At 42.3% G+C, this 21,309-nt stretch overlaps 1 protein-coding gene across 3 annotated transcripts in view; it reads left to right on the forward strand.

Annotated features, from left to right (window-relative positions):
* The window catches only part of LOC126354454 (DNA mismatch repair protein Msh3-like), a 307,127-nt gene that overhangs the window by 233,602 nt on the left and 52,216 nt on the right, over nucleotides 1-21,309 (forward strand). The window lies entirely within an intron of this gene.

Below are 21,309 nucleotides of genomic sequence, written 5' to 3' on the forward strand. Positions count from 1 at the left end.
GGTCATGACATGAGTATTCTGGGATGCAAAGAGGATTCTGTTTGTAGATTATCTCCCTACTGGGCAAACAATTACTGGAGAGTACTATGCTAACTTCCTGGACAAATTGCAACAAAATATATGCAAAAAAGGCCAGGTTTAGCAAGGAAGAAAGTCTCCATCATCCGCCCCTGGTAACTGTGTGGTCAGCATGACGGAATGTCATACCTAAGGGCCCAGGTTCGATTCCTGGCTGGGTCGGAGATTTTCTCCACTCAGGTACTGGGTGTTGTGTTGCCCTTATCATCATTATTTCATCCTCATCAACATGCAAGTCGCTGAAGTGGCATCAACTCGAAAGACTTGCACCAGGGGAACGGTCTATCCGATGGGAGGCCCTAGCCACACAACATTTCCATTTCCATCTCTCATCAAGACAATGTGTACCCGCACACATGTGCCATCACCATGGTAAAATTACATGAACTAAGGTATAAATTGTTGCCCACCTGCCTTACTCATCTGATATGGCTTTTTCATACTTTCATCTCTTCCTAAAACTGAAAATTTTTCTTGGTGGACGAAGATTCACTTCAAATGAAGAATTGATAGCTGGAGTTGACAACTATTTTGCCGGTCTGGAGGAAACTCATTTTCAAGAGGAGGTGAAAGCATTGGGACATCATTGGACCAAGTGCGTTAATCTATGAGGAGACTACATTGAAAAATAAAAAAAAAGTTTCAGTGATGTAAGTACTTTATTTCTATTCTTATCCAAGAACTTTTCAAACCACTTTCATATATTAATGAGATTATCACCATACCTTAAATCTGAAACCCTAAGGACTGTGTATTTTTGATTACTACACTCCTGGAAATTGAAATAAGAACACCGTGAATTCATTGTCCCAGGAAGGGGAAACTTTATTGACACATTCCTGGGGTTAGATACATCACATGATCACACTGACAGAACCACAGGTACATAGACACAGGCAACAGAGCATGCACAATGTCGGCACTAGTACAGTGTATATCCACCTTTCGCAGCAATGCAGGCTGCTGTTCTCCCATGGAGACGATCGTAGAGATGCTGGATGTAGTCCTGTGGAACGGCTTGCCATGCCATTTCCACCTGGCGCCTCAGTTGGATCAGCGTTCGTGGTGGACGTGCAGACCGCGTGAGACGACGCTTCATCCAGTCCCAAACATGCTCAATGGGGCACAGATCCGGAGATCTTGCTGTCCAGGGTAGTTGACTTACACCTTCTAGAGCACGTTGGGTGGCACGGGATACATGCGGACGTGCATTGTCCTGTTGCAACAGCAAGTTCCCTTGCCGGTCTAGGAATGGTAGAACGATGGGTTCGATGACGGTTTGGATGTACCGTGCACTATTCAGTGTCCCCTCGACGATCACCAGAGGTGTACGGCCAGTGTAGGAGATCGCTCCCCACACCATGATGCCGGGTGTTGGCCCTGTGTGCCTTGGTCGTATGCAGTCCTGATTGTGGCGCTCACCTGCACGGCGCCAAACACGCATACGACCATCATTGGCACCAAGGCAGAAGCGACTGTCATTGCTGAAGACGACACGTCTCCATTCGTCCCTCCATTCACGCCTGTCGCGACACCACTGGAGGCGGGCTGCACGATGTTGGGGTGTGAGCGGACGACAGCCTAACGGTGTGCGGTACCGTAGCCCAGCTTCATGGAGACGGTTGCGAATGGTCCTCGCCGATACCCCAGGAGCAACAGTGTCCCTAATTTGCTGGGAAGTGGCGGTGCGGGCCCCTACGGCACTGCGTAGGATCCTACGGTCTTGGCGTGCATCCGTGCGTCGCTGTGGTCCGGTCGCAGGTCGACGGGCACATGCACCTTCCGCCGACCACTGGCGACAACATCGATGTACTGTGGAGACCTCACGCCCCACGTGTTGAGCAATTCGGCGGTACGTCCACCCGGCCTCCCGCATGCCCACTATACACCCTCGCTCAAAGTCCGTCAACTGCACATACGGTTCACGTCCACGCTGTCGCGGCATGCTACCAGTGTTAAAGACTGCGATGGAGCTCCGTATGCCACGGCAAACTGGCTGACACTGACGGCGACGGTGCACAAATGCTGCGCAGCTAGCGCCATTCGACGGCCAACACCGCGGTTCCTGGTGTGTCCGCTGTGCCGTGCGTGTGATCATTACTTGTACAGCCCTCTCGCAGTGTCCGGAGCAAGTATGGTGGGTCTGACACACCGGTGTCAATGTGTTCTTTTTTCCATTTACAGGAGTATATATATTTCCATATCAGTAGAATCAGAACAAAGTTCTTGCTCTCTTTCTCAGTCCTAGGGTAATTCTTCTTGGACTTGGAGAGTAGTCTGGAGACTTAACTTTCTCTTTTACTAGCAGCATCAGTGTATAGTATCATCAAAAATCCCAGGCCTGCAATTGATAAGTGCTTGATTTAAATCAATAGATGTGATGTGCATATACAGACAAAAAAATGATAACAGTTTAAAAAAATGGATTATATGTTCAAGAGAAAGAACTTTGCAAATTGAGCAAGTAAATAAAATGTTAGTCCACCTGTGGCCCTTATGCAAGCAGTTATTCAGCTTGGCCTTGAGTGATAGAGTTGTTTGATGTCCTCTTGAGGGTTATCATGCCAAATTCTTCCGATTGACAATTAGATGTCAAAATCCCAAGCTGGTTGGAGGGCCCTGTCGATAAAGCTCCAAATGTTCACAGTTGCTAAGAGATCCAGTGACCATGCTGGCTAAGGTAGGGTCTGTCAAGAATGAAGACAAGCAGTAGAAACTTTTGCCACGTGCGGGCAGCACTATATTGCTGTTTAAATGTAAGCCCAGGTTGGATTGTCATGAAGGGCAACAAAACAGGGCCTAGAACATCGTTGACGTACAGCTGTGCCATTAAGCGTGCCGTGCAATACAACCACAGGGGTCCTGCTATGAAATGAAGTGGCCCCAGACAGTCGCTCCTGGTTATCAGGCCATATGGCAAGTGACAGTCAAGTTGGTATCACATTGCTGTAGGGGCATCTCCAGACACACCTTTGCTGGTCATCAAGGCTCAGTTGAAAGCGAGACTCATTACTGAAGACAGTCCAAGTCCAGCAGAATGTGCTCAACACCACTGAAAACCATCTTCTTGGTGTACTGAAGTAAATGGTGGTTGGTGCAAAGGGCACAATGAGCTCGGCTCCCTTCCTGTGAGCTGCCTCTTAATGATCCTTGTAGTTACTGAAGTAACAGTTGCACGTTGGATCTATGATGATGATGAATCCAGGAAGCAAGTGCCTCTCTGACAAATTACTTGGTCCTGATGTTCTGTAATCTCTCTAGGCTTATCACTACCTTCTTGATGCTGTTTTTCACGATAGTTCATTCATTCCTGTCAATATTGTCAAACAGTGACATCACATGTATTCAAATGTCAGTTTGCTGATTACTCCAGCCAGCTTCTTTGAGCCCAATGACACATTCTCTCTCAAATGCAGATGCCTGCTTATATTGTTCATACATCTCAGAAGTCATACTTACTGTCGAACTGAGTACACAATATGAAATTTGCAGAGACTTTGTGCCCTGGTATCAACATGTCTCTTATTTACTATCCCTATCAGCTGTGTGGTGAATTTGCACTGCAGCATCGCACCTTCACCCATTGGCCAAGGAAGATTATAGTTTTACATTTTCCTTTGCTATCTGTTTGCACAGAACAAATGACATAACTTGGAACTCATGAGGCCATTAGCTTCTATGAAAGCTGTAATTTCTTGATTATCATTGTTGACTCCAATTTGCCAGTAGCCAGTTGGTATAATCATTGTGAAGAAATACATTTTTGAAATCATTAAGGTATTCAATGTCCTGAGATTCACAGTTTCAAGAGTGTGCCGAGAATACCAATTTTCAAGCCTTATCTCTCACCAAGGACAACACAGTGGCCAACAGTCTTCACTTATTGACCATGAGCTGTGGCATTTGCGTTGAGTTGTCAGTACTAACAGAAAAGCAACAATCAAACAATGGAAAATCCAGGATGGAATGTAACAATATTATGACAAGGATAGTTGTTACTCGCCATGTAGCAGAGATGCTAAGACGCATATAGGCACAATGAAAGGACTGTAACAAAATAAGCTCTCTCTCTCTCCTCTCTCTCTCTCTCTCTCTCTCTCTCTCTCTCTCACACACACACACACACACACACACACACACACACACAAATGCAAATGCAACTCACACTCATGACTGCAGTCTCTGGCAGCTGAAGTGATACTGTGAGCTGCAGCAGCAGCAGCATTGCATGATGGGAGACAACTGGGTGTGAATGAGGAGGGGTCTGGGGTGGGGAGAGGGAGAGGGAGAGAGAGAGAGAGAGAGAGAGAGAGAGAGAGAGAGAGAGAGAAAGAGAGGGCAGGGTAAGGGAGAGGGATGTTGAAGTGCTGCTGGAGAGCATGAAGGGACAAAGTGGAGAGAGGGTAGGGCAGCTAGGTGCAGTTGGGAGGTTAGATGGATGGCAGAGGATGGGGGGTTAGTGCAAACGAAGAGAGATGAAAGGATTCTGGGTGTTAGGGAAGGATTCCTCTAGATGTCTCTTGAGTAGGTTGGCATAGGATGGTGCCATATGGGTGTCCTTAGCTTTACCCCAGATTTGTTTATAGGTACTGCCTTCATAGGAAAGTAATTCTGGGTGAGGACGTAGTTGGTCATGGAGACTAGGAAGGAGGTTGTTGGTTGAGAGTCCGTTTAGCATTGGACAAGGTAGTGTTCAATAGTAGCAAGGACATGAGCGTTAGTGATGTTAGTGTAAAGGGAGGTGGCATCAATAGTGACAAGCAGGGTATCATGTGGTAAAGTGGAGATGCGGTGGAGGAAATGGTTGATATCATTTATATAGGAGGGTAGGTTCTGGGTAATAGGCTGAAGGTTTTGGTCTATGAGAGCAGAGGGTCTCTCAGTGGGGACATGGTAACCAGCCACAATGGGGCATCCTGGGTGGTTGGGTTTATGGATTTTAGGAAGCATGTAGAGGGCAGGAGTGTGGGGAGTGGTAGGATTAAGCAGAGAGATGGACTCGGGGGAGGTTCTGGGATGGCCTCAGGATTTGAGGAGAGACTAGAAATGCTGCTGGATTTCTGGAATGGGATCACTGTAGCAAGGTTTGTAGGTAGGTGTATCTGACAGCTGCCAGAGCCCTTCTGCCAGGCAATCCTTGCAGTTCAAAACAACAATGGTGGAGCATTTGTCTGCAGGTAGGATTATAAGGTCGGGATCAGTTCTTAGATGGTGAATGCAGTTCTTTCTGCAGATGTAAGGTTAGTTTGCATATTGAGGGATTTGTAGAATGATGGTGAGGCAAGGTTTGAGGTTAAGAAGTTCTGGAAAGTTAATAGGGGGACATTTGGGGGCAGTTGGGGTGGATCACAGTTGGATATAGTAGTGGAGTGTGTCAGGCAGTGTTAAAAAATGGTCTTTGGTTAAGTCTGATTGGTAGGTTTGGTGGCAAAAGAGTATTTGCACTGTAAGGACTGGCAAAAGGAGAGAAAGTCTTTAACAAGTCCTGCATTACTGAATTTGCAAGTGGGGCAAGAGGTGGAGCTTTGGAAAAGACAGATATTTATGTGGGGCTAAGGCTTATGGAGGAAAGGTGCATGACTGTGTTTCGGGTCTGTTTAGGTTCTGGATTCTGTGTGTGACGAGAGGGAGATTAGGATGGTCAGGTAAATGTAGTAGTTCTGTAAGACAAGTTTTGTTAGCCATGATGAGAGATCATAGGGGAGGTTTGGAGGTTGTTGTGGAGGTGGTGGATGGTGGTATTCCAAGGCAGGAGTAGTAAGTGAGCAGGGTGTAGAGGTTTTTGAGGTGGCATTATGAATATTACTTTAGTTCCTGGAGGGCAAGAGTTACAATGTGTGGTATGGGTTCCAGGACTTTAGGATTACATAGCAGGAGAATTTTATGGATGGAGAGAAGATACTGCATGGAGTTTTCAGTTTGGTTGATATGGTTTTGCAGGACTATGTTAGTGAGGGTGGAATCTGAACAGATGGACATCATTGTGGAAGTAGGGGTAGCAGTCAAAGATGTGTAATTTGATGGTAAGGCCATTTGGGGGTATTCCATGAGCCAAGCAACAGTGCAGGAATAGTACTAGGTTCTTGCTAGGGATAAGGAAACTTTTCTGTAATGATGCAGATGTAAGAGGCAAGGATCCATTGTGGTGGGAAAAACCCAAAAAACACCATAAATAACATAAATTATGCCCAAAAAAATTCATAAAAGTACACCCAATACATGGGGAAAATCACGAGAAAAATGAAACAGATGAGAAAGATGAAATCTGAGGGAGTCAATGATAGTGGAAGGTGAAAACTCATTAAAGTTGCCATGAAGTCACAATGAGATCAAAGAAAAGATATAAATAAAAATAATTATTTTACCATGGCTGCAGGTCTGAGGGTGGATAAGTGTGAACAAGGGGGACAGCAGATGTGACTAGATGAGGTGAAATACTTCTGCCAATATCATTAATTCTGTACCTTCAAATTGATCAATGTCCTGTATTTTCACATGTAATTTCCCACACACTTCCGGTGCCTCATCATCTTGTGTCTCATCCTACGAACTTCTCCTCACCCTTCACTATTTCTCTGTTCTATTCCAGTTGGCACTCACTATTTCACTTATTACCTGGAACCTACCCTCCTATATAAAAGATGCCAACCATTTCCTCTGCTGACTCTCTGCAATTCCTGTCCCTTTACCACATGGTGACCTGCTTTATGTTATTGATGCCACCTCCCTAATGCCCCTCTCTAATGCCCATGGCCTTACTGGTATTGAACAGTACCTTTGCCACCACAAACATATCCAGAGTAAAGCTATGGGCACCCACATGGCACCATCTTATTCCAACCAATTCACGGGTCATCTAGAGGAATTCTTCCTAAACAGCTGGAACCCTAAACCCCTCACCTGGATCAGATTCAGTGATGACATCTTTGCGATCTGGATTGAGGGCGACAACAGCCTATCCCCATTCCTCCAGAACCTCAACAGTTTCGCCCCCATTTGCTTCCTAGTCCTATTCAGCCCAACAAGCCACCTTCCTAGATGCTGACCTCTACTTCAGAGATGGCTGCATCGTTACCTTGTCCATATCAAAACTACTAACCACCAGCAATACCTCCACTTCGACAGCTGCCACCCGTTCCATGCCAAGAAGTCCCTTCAGTACAACCTAACCACCTGAGGTTGTCACATCTGAAGTGATGAGCCGTCCCTCTTGAAATATGTCACTGAGACCTTGACAGACAGTAATTATCCTTCCAACCTTGTACAAGAACAAATCTCCCAAGCCTTATCTTTCTAGTCTCTCACCCTCTTCCAAAGTCTCACCATCTGGCCACAAAGGAGCATTTCCCTCGTAACTCCTTACCATCCAAGACTAGGGCAACTGAATTACATTCTTTGCCAGGGTTTCAACTACCTCTTGTCATGCCCTGGAATGAGAAATGTCCTCCCCACTATCCTTCCCACCCCTCCCACAGTGGAATTTCACCGTCCACCAAACCTACACAATATACACTCATGCTCTTAAATTAAGGATAATGTTGGCATATGGTGCAACAATGCTCTGGTGGGCAGTTAGCAGATTTAAATCACCTCGGATCGCACAGTGGCGCTGGCAGCAGTCCACATACACAGAGATGTGTTGGTGTGCATCAGAGTATGGTGCAGCGAGTAAGTGTGCAAATGGTTTCAGACATGCTAATGGTGACTGTGTGTTGAAAATGGCTCAAAGAACACATATTGATGATTTTATGAGAGGTAGAATACTAGGGCAACTGGAGGCTGGTCAAACACAGCAGGTCATAACACGGGCCTTCCATGTGCCTCAATGTGTGATCTCACGATTATGACAAAGATTCCAGCAGACAGGAAACATGTCCAGGCACTACAGTATGGGACATAACAGTGTACAACACCACAAGAAGACCGATATCTCACCACCAGTGCCCCAGACGGCCACAGAGTACTGTTGGTAGCTTTGCTCGGGAGCTTACCACTGCCACTGGAACAGTTGTCTCCAGATACACAGTCTACAGACAACTGAACAGACTTGGTTTATTCGCCCAGAGACCTGCAAGGTGCATTCCACTGACATGGTCATTGCAACAGTGGTCCCACGTTATGTTCACGGATGAGTCTAGGTTAGTCTGAACAGTGATTCTCGCCAGGTTTTCATCTTGCATGAACCTGTAACCAGATACCAACCCCTTGATGTCCTTGAAAGGGACCTGTATGGAGATTGTGGTTTGATGGTGTGGGGTGGGATTATAATTGGTGCACATACACCCTTGCATGTGTTTGACAGAGGAACTGTAACAGGTCTGGTATATCGGGATGGCATTTTGCACCAGTATGTCCAACTTTTCAGGGGGGCAGTGGGTCCCACCTTCCTCCTGATGGATGATAACGCATGGCCCCACAAGCTGCCATTGTGGAGGAGTACTTCGAAACAGAAGATATCAGGCGAATGGCGTGGCCTGCTTATTCTCCAGACCTAAACCCCATCGAGCACGTCTGGGATGCTCTCGGTCAATGTATCGCTGCATGTCTTCAAACCCCTACGACACTTCAAGAGCTCTGACAGGCACTTGTGCAAGAATGGGAGGCTATACCCCAGCAGCTGCTCGACCACGTGATCCAGAGTATGCCGACCCATTGTGTGGCCTGTGTACGTGTGCATAGTGATCATATCCCATATTGAGGTCGGGGTACATGCGCAGGAAACAGTGGCTTTTTTGTGTTATGAGACGGTTTCCTCAACTTATCACCAATACCGTGGACTTACAGAACTGTGTGTGTTCCCTATTTGCCTATGCTATTAGTGCCAGTTTTGTTTAGTGCCACATTTTGTGGCACCACATTCTGCAATTATCCTTAATTTATGAGCATGAGTGTACTTGTCCATCCCTACACATCTCCTGCTCCTAGCCCCTTACCTCATGGCTCAAATCCCTGTAATACACCTAGATGCAAGACCTGTCCCATACATCTTTCCACCTACCCCAGTCTGGTCACAAACATCACTTATCCCATCAAAGGCAGGGCTACCTGTGGAAGCATTCATGTGATCTACAAGCTAAGCTGCAACCACTGTGCTGCATTCTTTGTGGGCATGACAGCCAACAAGCTGTCTGCATGAGTGGCCGTTGATAAACTACGGCCAAGAAACAACGGGACCACCCTATTGGTGAGCACACCAGCCAACATAACATTCTTCATTTTGATGACTGCTTCACAGCCTGTGCCATACGGATCCTTCCCAACAACACCAGCTTTTCTAAATTGCGCGAGTGGAAACTCTGCCTGCACTATATCTTACATTCCCGTGGCCCTCCTGGTGTCAACCTTCGTTAGTCATTGGCCTCACCCCTTCCAGCCCCTTTGCTGTTCATACTACACAGCCCTCTGTCCATTGAAAGACACCCAGAGTTTATACCTCTCTTCTTTTCCAGTAACCCCCCACCTGCCCTCCATCTGTTAGGTCAATGTGGAGAATATTAGCATTAATGAGCGATGGCAGCAGACAACCAATGTGAGCAACTTTGCTAACAGCATGAATTGCCTGCAGTGCCTCTCCTGGGCTTGTGACCATATTGGTCAGACCCTAGATGACTGGAAAACTGTGATCTGCTCAGTTGAGTTCCGATTTCAGTTGATAAGAGCTGATGGTAGTGTTGGAGTGTGGTGCAGGCCCCACGAAAGGTATGGACCCAAATAGTCAATAAGGCACTGTGCAAGCTGGTGATTCTCTATAATGTTGTGTACTGTGTTTGCATGGAATGGACTGGGTCCTCTGGTCCAACTGAACCAATCATTGACTGGGAATAGGTGTGTTTGGCTGTTTGGATACCATTTGCATCCATTCATAGACTTCATGTTCCCAAATAATAATGTCATGTTACTAGGCAACAGTTATTCACAATTGGTTTCAAGAATATTGTGGACAATTTGAGCAAATAATTTGGCCACCCAGATTGCTTGACATAAATCCCATCAAAGAATTATGGGACATAATCGAAAGGTCAGTTTATGCACAACATCCTGCACCAGTGACACTTTCACAGTTACGGATGGCTATGGAGTTAGCATGGCTCAGTGTTCCTGCAGCAAACTTCCAACGACTTGCTGAGTGCATACCTTGTAAGTTGCTGCTCTACTCTGGACAAAAGGTGGTCTGATGTAATATTAGGAGACAGCCCATGACTCTCGTCGTCGTAGAACATATACTGATTTGAGGCTGTTTGCTTACAGATGGTACATAACTGTGTCACCTTTTGCATTCAATTTGCAATCAGTGAGTGTGAAATTGGTGGCTTCGTAAGTCGTATGACCTCATACTGAACTGGCAAAAGAGACTGGTACCGTATGTCTCCACCTAAGTTACCAGGCTTTACCTAGATGATTTTTTAAATTTTTTATTTTCTGGCAACCTTTCATGATTTGTTCGTTGCATGAACTTGGAGTAGCTTCTTCAGCCTGAAGCTCCAGTCTTCCTCAGTATGTAATGGCTTGTGATTTCTGTAAAAAGCCCTTTCCAATACTGTCTTTATGCCTCTATTATGGTAAAACAACAAATTCGAAAGACTGTGTTATGTTATTGATAATTTCTGTCCCAACACAGTCTCCTGTCAGCTGGACATATTTTCCATATGCCGCCTTTTGCATTATGCTTTTTGAATCTGAGGACATAACCTTCTTCACCTAGCAGTGATGAGAATCCAGTATCACAGAAAATGTCACTCCAAAATTGACTAGTGCCTAGAGAGGCTGATGGTTGATGATGATATCAATGTGTCTTTATGACATCTTGGCAAATTTTGTTCATGGATGATTTTCATTTGGCATGGCCTCACTTATGGAGATAGTTGTCTCATTTAGAGTTTCTGATTCTAGCAGCAGTATGAGTTGCTGGATCCTCTGCATAATGACAGGGAATGGAGAGTGACCTTGATCATGGTACGGTGATGGTCTTTGTCTCACAGATTGGGTTTTTTCATTTGTATATGTCTGGTATGGACAGAATTGGCCTTTTATTTGAAGTCTTGTTGCATAATAGTTGTAAAGCACACTTTCTCTTTCTTTAAAATGCCCAGAGTTCCCGTAATGGAAAAACACTGCCATGTTGTCCTCAATTCACCAAATGTCAGTTGTTTTGTAGAATGATTGAATTGTTGCAGGAGTCAGTCGTATCTGTTTCATTGAGAACTTTTGACATTGTCTGACAGTTGCATTGTCAGTATGGGTTTCTGACTTTGTTCCTTGATGTTTGTCTGCCCTGTTGAAATCAGTGGCAATGACTTACAGATCTTTTCTTCAATTATTGTTGCTAATTCCTCCAGTCTTTGTCAGTGGTACTATTTCTGGTTGTCTGGGTTTGATGTTAACAGTCATCATAAATCCTTAAACCTCTTCTCTTGCAACTTACTGTATTAGTAATGCAAAGTTATAATGGTCTTACATGGGTGTAATTGATACTTTATTAAGAAGTCCATAATCTTTCTGGAACATCATCTCCATGCACTGATACTTCATGATGAAAACCTCTGCTGTGTTGATAACCATTGAAAGAAGCACTTGGGAGGCATCTTCAGCCATGTCCTTCATTAAGTATGGAACTTTGTCAGCTTCCATTATCTTCAGCTTCCATTATCTTCAGCTTCAGTGGGTGGCACAGCATTAAGTTGACTGTTTATAGGCCTGTACCAATGTGTTGTCTTTCCCTTGTGCTTGGGTCAATTCTTCAGTTGTTCTTTGGTTATGTGTAGTTGCTGCTGGCCATTGCGTGCTTTTTTACATTTTGTCTAAATTTTATACCAGTCTTTTATCTTTTCTTTGCTGTTCTGAATCCACTGCAGGCATGCACCAATGAAGTAAAAATACACATTTCCAATGCACATCATATCATCCCACCTTTTGCATTTAGCAATATGAGCGAATTCTTTTAGTCAATGCATTGGATCCTGGCCATCGTCTCCCAAAAGCTCTGCAGGTTAGTTGATGTGCATCTGGCTCACTATCAATTTTGTTACCCTTGTTACCTTCAAATGCATACCATAGCAGGAATGTAGTACTTATATTCAGGCTGTTGCCTGTGAAGATGATAATATATGTGCGGTCTTATTGTAGATGTTCATGACCAAGATATCTGGTTTCTCCATCCAACTATGTCACATAGAAACCAAAAGACCAACTATCAGTTACCAAAGTAGGGACTTAACTAGAGCTAATGCTCCACACTAGGAGCATGTTTATTGACCACACACATAAGTACACACAGATTTGAGCTGCTTACTTCTGCAGTGAGTGCTCCTATTATTTATAAGTACATTGACTGTTCTGTTAAATTATAATTTTCCACAGATAAGTAAGGCAAAATCACAAATGCCAAATGTTTAATAATTGATGATGGTGAGAATCAAACTGATGACCCACACATTTATAACCAGTACAGTACAGTGCATGACGCATAGCAGGTATCAACATTAAAGTGTTGTTATTTATCTCATATTGGTAGCTAAATATTTATTTTATTACACTGGTGTTAAAGAATACTGACACTTTGTCAGGAGAATGTACAGCACTTTGTAGGCAGGTGAGCTGCTGCTGACATTATAGCCTGAACTACCAACATTGGCCTATTTAACATGCTAACATTGAGGCAGCTGATGTTTGCTGCAAGGACTTCACTACCTTTATTGTGCACATGCACAGACAGTTTCCTCTAATTATGCCTCTTGCCCCTCTGACACTGTACTTCCCTTGGTGTGACCATGTATGCCATGTAGCTAACAGAACTTTCCAATCCTTGGAATTTAGATATTCAGATAACTTGTAGAAAGTATGGCTAATGAGGTTTGTTTTCAGTTTTCTTTTCATTTGGTTAGAACTCACAATTTCTTACTTTGTGTTGGATGGAAGTTTGTTGACTGCATTTACAACAGAGGAAAATCAAACATGGACATATTTTCACTCTTAATACAAGCGAAGGTGGCAAAATGTACATGAAAATTATTGTTGTGATTGAGGAGATCACAGTGCAACTGAAACTGATTTGATTTAAGCGGTAATGTATAGGGAAGTGAGTGGAAGAATTCCAAGATCATTAAAAAGGCTTCTGTAGACTATACAGTTGTTTGCTTTATGCAGTATTCCTACTGCTCATTTCTTCTAAATAAACATTTTATTTACTTTTGGGTATTATCGTAGAAGATAATTCCATAAGACAGCATGGAGTGAAAATATATAAACTAAGCTAACTATAATACAAAATATATAAACTGAGGCAAAATTAAGTGAGTTGAAAAGTTTAAATATCTCAGATAACAGATAACAGCCACCTTACCAGAGAAAGAAGGCTTCATATCACGCATTAACAATATGGAAATAGCATTCCATTTAACCTAGAACATCTACAACAAAAGATCCATATTATTCAATGCAAAGTTAAGGCATTACTGCCTTGTTATCTGTCCAGAGGGCTTGTATGCTTTTGAATGCCTAGTAATGAAGAAAAAAGGCCTAATTTAAAAACTGGAGGCCAAGGAAAGCAAGATTCTGAGAACGATCTTAAGTCCTATCAAAGAGAATGGGGAATATAGAATCCGTCATAATCATGAACTGTATTTCCACATAGAGAAGATAACCAGTACCATCCGGAAAAGAAGTATTATGTTTTATGGACATATGGCCCAAATGAGTCCTGGTAGACACACCAATCATAGGATCACGTACTTTCAGGATAAGAAAACAAAAGGGACCTTGTTGACACGGGTGGAGAAAGATCTTAAAAAAGTCGGCATCACCCACGATGACATCTTGGAGCGTGTTCCTCTCAAGGAGAAACTTATGACGTTGCAGGGTTTCCAAGAAAAGACAAAACTAAAAACTGTTAAGGCTTGGACCCAGGGAAGGAAGGAGCAACACCGAGAATTAATGCCGGAGCACTGGGCAAACATCAGAACACATAAAGCAAGACAGTTGAAATAATGTGGTCCAAAGATGGCCTATACAAAATCAATGAAATATAAACTAACTCTTCTGAGGGAAAAACCCACTGAACTGAGCTTTTTGATTAGTTTATTTATGTGCTGACTCCATTTCAACGTGTTATCCATCTGTACCCTGAGGAGGTGTGCAAAATGTTTCATTTAGTGTATAATGTTTCCTTATGGTGCTAGGAAATAATTTTTTTAGTTTGAAATCACATGATGTGAGACTTTGTGAGATTGAAACTTGAATTTTTTGCCTGTGAACCATTGCCAGCCTGTGCAGCTATCACGTGAACAGTGAGTGGTGCTGCTGGATTTGGCACCATAATTAGTATGCTAGTAGTTTATGAACCACCATCTAAAATCTTTGAAGTCATTGAATATCACTTATGTAGTTTAAGAACAAGACTGGGCACAGTACTGACCCATCAGGGAACACACGTTTCTTTCCCCCATTTTGTGATTAGTTTCATTCCTGCGACACAGTCTGTCATTATGACCCTTTGATTTTTTATCTGAAGGAAAAATTCCACCCATGAAAAAGGGAATCCATTAATGTCATAACACTTTAGTTTTCCTAGGACAAATTTTGATCCACTCCACCAAAGGCTTTGACAAGGTCATAAATTACAGTAATGGTGTAATTTTTATTTTTTAATTATTTAAGTACTTCATCCTTTACTGAGATGTGGATAACAAGTTCTTCTCTGATAAATGAGTCAGTATTCAGTCATAGGTCACTTTCTAAATGAGCTGGGAGGAGTGAAACAGATCTGTAATTAGAGATGAGCTGCCTGTTTCCCCATTTGTAGGTGGATATTACATCATCATTCCTAAGTCAGTAAATGTGCCCTGAATCATTGATTGGTTACAGAGAGACCTAATTGTAAATCATGATTTTAACACTCTGTTAGAAACATCACCATTTCCAGCAGAATTACTATTTCAGTAACCTGAAAAATTTTGTAACCACTTGAACGATTGTATTTTTGAAACTAATGTCTGTTGATGCAGTGTCTATAGGAGTAAATATAATGCATCTTTATTGGTTTGTTTGTTAGTGGGTGCCATGTTTGCTTCCATTATGGGGTAGTGACCATTAAATTTAGTGACCAGGAATTTGAATATTTCATTGTTTCTGTGAGAGATGTTTTCTGGAGGCTAAATGCCATTACTTTTTGCCTTATTTTCATCTTTTGGGTATAGTGCATGTGTTTAAATTTTTTAATAACAATCTTGGGCATTTTACACAACTGGTGCATATGGAATTTCAACTCTCGACTATGGCTTGTCCTCTGAATTAAGTAGAGCTCTCCCTTCCTATAACAAAATTAATCCCAAAAATTATCCATCCCTTATTCTTGCCCCTATTCAATTTTACCCTTGTTTGTTTCAGGGAGAAACAAGTCTGAATATTTTGTCAGAATATGTGTAAGAAAGAATTAAATTTCCCATCTACATTGTCTGCTTTATAAATCTATTCATAGGGATCTTCCTCTAATGCTTCTTCAAACATAACAACAAAGTTGTTTATAATTATAGCATAAAACTGATTGAATTGATGAGGATTACTGTAGCAAAATTCAGTGAAATTAAATGATACTAGTAAACTACATCCAAAATGAATATGTTACAGTGGAAAAGCCAGCCACCTGTGTGTGTCAGATGTAACACGATTGACTGCAAAAATGTGAATCAGATGTGGAGGCATGCTCAGATAACCTTTTGTTTAAGATTACCACTTTTGAAAAGCAGTTATTTTGGACTATTTTGCGCTTGATTTCTAGTCTGCTTAAATCTTCATTAATGATAACATATTGACATAAAAAAGCCATTTGGATTAACATAACAAAAATTATGAGGTTCTGTATATAAAACATATGAATAAAGAAATGATTAGTGTTAGAATTCAGAATATAGGTAGAGACCAAGGAGAACAGAGAACTCATAAAATACATGAGAAAGCAAAATCTTTCACAGAATTTAGCAAATGGAAAATTGTAAACATATTTTTTAAGTAGATAAATATCAAAAAGGCAGAAAACTTTGTCTTCATTTTTAATACTCACATGAAGAAGTTTATTGGTGATGCTCCTTTTTATTGCAAAAGGGTCATTAGTAGATTTTATGATCACAAACAAAATAACTGCTGCACAGATAGTACTCAAAAGCACTTAAAAGGGAGATGAAACTTTTCCTATGCCCTCTACTTTTGTGATCTTTCCTATCAGGACTTTGGCAAGATGTAAAAACAAAAAAAAACAGAGGTGATAGAAAAGAGAAGCTCAGGCAGTGATGGCTTCATCATGGTAGATGTCTATGGAACAAATGTGAGCTGCCAGGAACAATGACAATGATACTGGGTACCTGGAGGCATCTTGGGGCCAGGGAGTGAGCTACAGCTCCTGTGGAAGTGGCACCAGCTGACCCTGTGGATGTTCTGTGTGGCTGTCCATGCCCTGGTACTGCTGAACTGGTGGAGTGCTGAAAACGAAAATATAGGAGGGTGAGCAAGGTGTTGTAACATACATAGGGCAGAATCAGGGGAAAGGCCACAGACAGCAGAGGTGAGGAAGGAGGCCAGGTGTGAGAAGAGTGTATGAACTTGGAGGTATGTGAAGAGGTGGAGGAGGCCAGATCCCACTTTGGGTCAGAGTTGATTCTGGTGGCTGCCAGAATCTTATGCTCAAGGCAACCAAATGTGGTGGCTGAGACAGGAGTCTCTAGCCCGTAGCATGTCACTGGAGGGCCCCTTGGAGGCCTCATTGCAGAGAACAGTGGATGCCACACCACGTGTGGTTGGCAGCTGATGGGTGTGGACCTTTAGGAACTAAGAAAGCATACGAAGGCCTTTTCCACAGGAGCACCACCAATAAACTTCTTCATCTGAGGGTTAAAAGTGCAGACAAAGTTTTCTGCCACCTGCTTCAATGGAGGGTAGACTGGAAATGCATGAACATAGTATGTACCATGGTGAGCACAGAAATCATCAAAAGTCTGAGAGATGAATTGAGGACCATTGTCAGTTGCCAGGTTGCAGGGTAGATAAATGATAACAGCATGCACCATTGCCTCCACTGTGGTGGAGTGGCAGTTGACGATATATGAGAACTGGGAATAGGCGTCAGTGACCACTAACTAATAAGCATCCAAAAATGGGCTGGTAAAGTTGACATGCACATGCACCCATGGTCGTGATGGCTCAGGGCACGGGGAATGACATTTTTGGGGAGAGGCTTGATGATCTGCACATTTAGAGCAAGCAGTGATTAGATGTTCCTGCTCATGATCTTTTATGGGGTAGTATACATGGTAACAAGCAAGCATCTTCACGTTTGAAATACCCCAATGATCCTGTTGCAGAAGGCAAAAAATGTCTTGCCAGAGAGTTGCTCGAACAACCGCTCATGAAACAGTGTTTTCTCTTGACAGCAAAAGAACATCATGAACAAGGATGGGTCTGTGTCTCAGCAAAAAATAATTGTGAATGAGATCCAATAAGTGGGCCGGAGGATGCACAGGCCACCCTTGCTGAACAAATTGTTGCACTTGATGAAGAGTGTTATCAGTAGTGACAGCTTGAGTAATGCAAGAACTGGTAGCAGAAAATCCATCCAATGTGTTGTGAGCTTCCTTTTTGAGGAAAAACAGTGCACTTAATCTTGATCAAAATCAGGGTCTGGTCCCATCAGCAAATGTGAAAGAGCACCTACATTTCAATTGTGAGCCAAATAATGGCAATGAATTTATAATTATTAGTAATCAACAGAGCCTAATGTTACAACCTATGAGCTATCTTGTCCAGCAAGTGAGCAATAAGATTAAAAAGAGACACTTATAGTTTGTGATCAGTCACTAGATGAAACTTAACACCTTAGAGAAACACTTGAAACTTCTTGATAGCATAAATAATAATGAGAGCCATCTTTTCTATTTGAGAGTAATTATTCTGCGCATCATTCAACATCTTCAATGCAAAAGTGATGGGTTGTTCCAAATGATCAACACAGCTTTGAGACAACATGAGCCCCACACCATATTGTGATGCATCCACTGCAACCACAAGCTGGAGCCCTGGCTGATGGGTGGCCAAGCATGGGGCAGAACACAAACTGTCTTTCAATGTCTTTGCATGGTTGCAGGCAGAGGTCCACTCAAATGCTGCACCTTTCTGAAGCAGCTGATTAAGAGGATAGGAAACCAAAGCTGCCTGCGGGAGGAACTCTTGGTAATATGCAACTTTGACTCATACTCGAGGCTCCTTCCAGTTTGAAGGGCATGAGAGGGTCACAATAGCTGCAGTGTGGCTGCTAGATGGCTGAATCTCCTGTCAAGAGATAACATGTCCCAAATATTCTGTAGAGGATTGGAAGAAATCTAACTCTTCTAAATTACAGTTGAGACCCACGTCATGCAAGGTATGAACCAAAAGATGGAGGTTGCAAAGATGATCCTCAGTAATGGGACTGGTGATACCAATGTCACTGAGATAATTAATACAACACTTTTCCAAGTAATGTTGAAAATTAAAGGGGCACTTGCATTGCCAGAAACAAAGTGGTCGTACCTGCAGAAGCTGTAAAGCATATTCACAACAAGAGGCTGAAATGATTCTTCATCAGGTGGCAGCTGTAAAAACGCTTCTAACAAACTGGGTTTTGAAAAACATTGTCTGCCCACCAACTTCATCTTTAGTTTGTCTGGATGAGAAATGGGCTACGTATTGACCACAGATTGGGAATTAACTGTGACCTTAAAGTCATAGTAAAGAAAGGGTTTGCCCATTGGCTTCTTGTTAATGTCTGGTGGTGTAGCCCATTGATTAGGCAAAATGGGTTCTTTGAAGCTTAAAGGAATCAGTATAGACAATGCTACCTTCACCTGTATGTGGTGTGCAAGTGATACATATTTGACATGGAAGAAGCAGGGTCGCACTGTGCACTATGATGTCAGGAGCCTTGCTGAGGACAGTTGAAAAAAGCGCCAAATATTCTTTGCACAAATCATGCGTCTCTTGATGGGGTACAATATCCAACTCTTCATGGACAGAATCTGAGGCTGTAAATCCAAAAGCCTGGGAAGTGTCCAAACCAAACAAATTTTACATAAATGCACTATGAGAAATACTACTAGCCAAAACACCATTTTGTATGTTTTTTCTGCAGTAAACTGGCCCAGAAGAGGAAACTGCTATTTATTGTAACTGATAAGATGGTGTGAAGTAGCCAACAATGGAGGAGAACTAAGCCATAGATAAGTACTAGATTTAAGTAGCAAGCCTGCTGCGGCTGTATCCACCTGAAGGTGTAAGAGAGTCCCACCAAACAGCCACATCAGTGAACAGTTTGTTACAGACAGTTAGAATATCTTCACAAACATAACTAACAACATTAATGTCTACAGATTGAGATGTGAACAGCACTGCTGAACCAGACCAAGTATTGCACACAGTTGCAATATGGCATTTCTTATGACACATGCAGTATGATGCCCAACACTGTGGACAAGATGGCCAGTAGTGTTGAACAAAACAGGCTGGGGAGGAGGTCAGTGGCTTGCAGAAAGTTTTCTGTTTTGGCTGTGCTTGTGTGGAATGTGGCAGTCAAGCATTTTGCACTGCTGCAACCTCTGCTTCCAAGAGCATGCTAGAATGCATTTGCCTGGTGCTGTCTGAGTTGACTGAAGCTATGTCTGCCCAAGGATCTAATTGATGACCAGCACAATGAGAAACTTTAAACGCCTGTACAATATTGAGTACTACTTCTAAAGAGGGGTCCTTGAACTTCCTTACTGTGGGCTGTTTGTATGACATCGTGTCTAATCATAGTGTCTGTGTAAGATTCGGGAGATTTAGCAGTAATGAAATGACACTTGTGAGTAAACCCCTGCTGTTCTGCAGCCCAATTGTGTTAGCACTAACGGGATTGCTTTCTGTACTGATAAAACTCCACTCTTATGGAAATCACTTGAGTATGCTTGCAATAACAGGAATTCAGCAAACAACACATTTCATCAAATGATAGATATGTAGGTTCCTGAAGGGGGGCTAACTTCTCTAACAAGTGATAACACTTATGAGGAGATCCACGACATTAAGGAGCATTAATAGAGTTGGCATCTGTCACCTTTGCTGTGCACAGTTCTCTGGATGTGCAGCTGTCAGTGGTGCCTGAAGGTGTTGCCCCCTCTTGGCTGAGCTTAGCACAGGCTGATCAAACAACATGTAATGAGCCAGCACCTAATGTCCTGCTGAACATTGACATATGGTGAGGTGGTGGTATGAATGTTGTGGTAGCCTAGGTTTCCACCAAACAGTGTTAATACATCAGATGATATATAAAGGGATTCATTTCATGAGTAGGCCTCTTTGTTGAAGTAAGGTGTATCAATAGCAAGAATGTAGAAATGATGATAAGAAGGTACATGTCGCAAATCTTACTGTGGTGATCATGAGAAGAATATGAATTATATGACAAGAAAATGTGATGATGAATAGTCTATTATTTGACAAAGTATATGTGGAGGCACAGATTGAATGTAGTGATTTAATGAGAGTAATTGTTTATGCAGCCTACAGAATGAAATGCTGACAATGTAATTTTAGCCATATTGGTTATTGTTGGAGCTGCATCTGATTCAGACCTGTAAAAATAATGGAAAAAACACCCACTTTTTGGCAGGTGTTTATCTTCTCTCTGTCAGTGTATATCTTGACTGAATTGAAGGTTCTCATTTGGATTAGGCTCTAATGAACATGATGAATGGAAAACTCAGTGGCTATAGCATTCTCTTGCAGGACAGCTTTTTCTGCCCAGCTCGTGCAATGAGCATTTATCATAGGAAAGTAACTCTAGCAGCCCACTGCAGATACATTCAAAGGATATATGGACAAATTTTACATTCTGAAAAATGTTGTGGTCAGAAGTATTAAGGAAGCTACTTTTACATGTTTTGTTTGTATTAATTTTTTTTTTTTTTTTTTTTTTTTTTTTTTTTTTTTTTTTTTGGCGAGCAAACTGTAATATTTTCATATATATATATATATATATATATATATATATATATATATATATATATATATATATATATATATATATATATATATGCCTTTGAAATGCTTTGACCAAGAGTGTTTCTTGTTTAAACTGAATGAAGGCTTACATAGTAGGTATCATTGAAGAAAAGCAGAATATTGTTTGTACAGTTCTTATCTAAGTACATCAGAGTTCGTGATATTTTTTTTCAC

This window comes from Schistocerca gregaria, chromosome 3 (genome assembly GCF_023897955.1).
Source record: "Schistocerca gregaria isolate iqSchGreg1 chromosome 3, iqSchGreg1.2, whole genome shotgun sequence".
NCBI classification, from domain to species: Eukaryota; Metazoa; Arthropoda; class Insecta; order Orthoptera; family Acrididae; genus Schistocerca; species Schistocerca gregaria.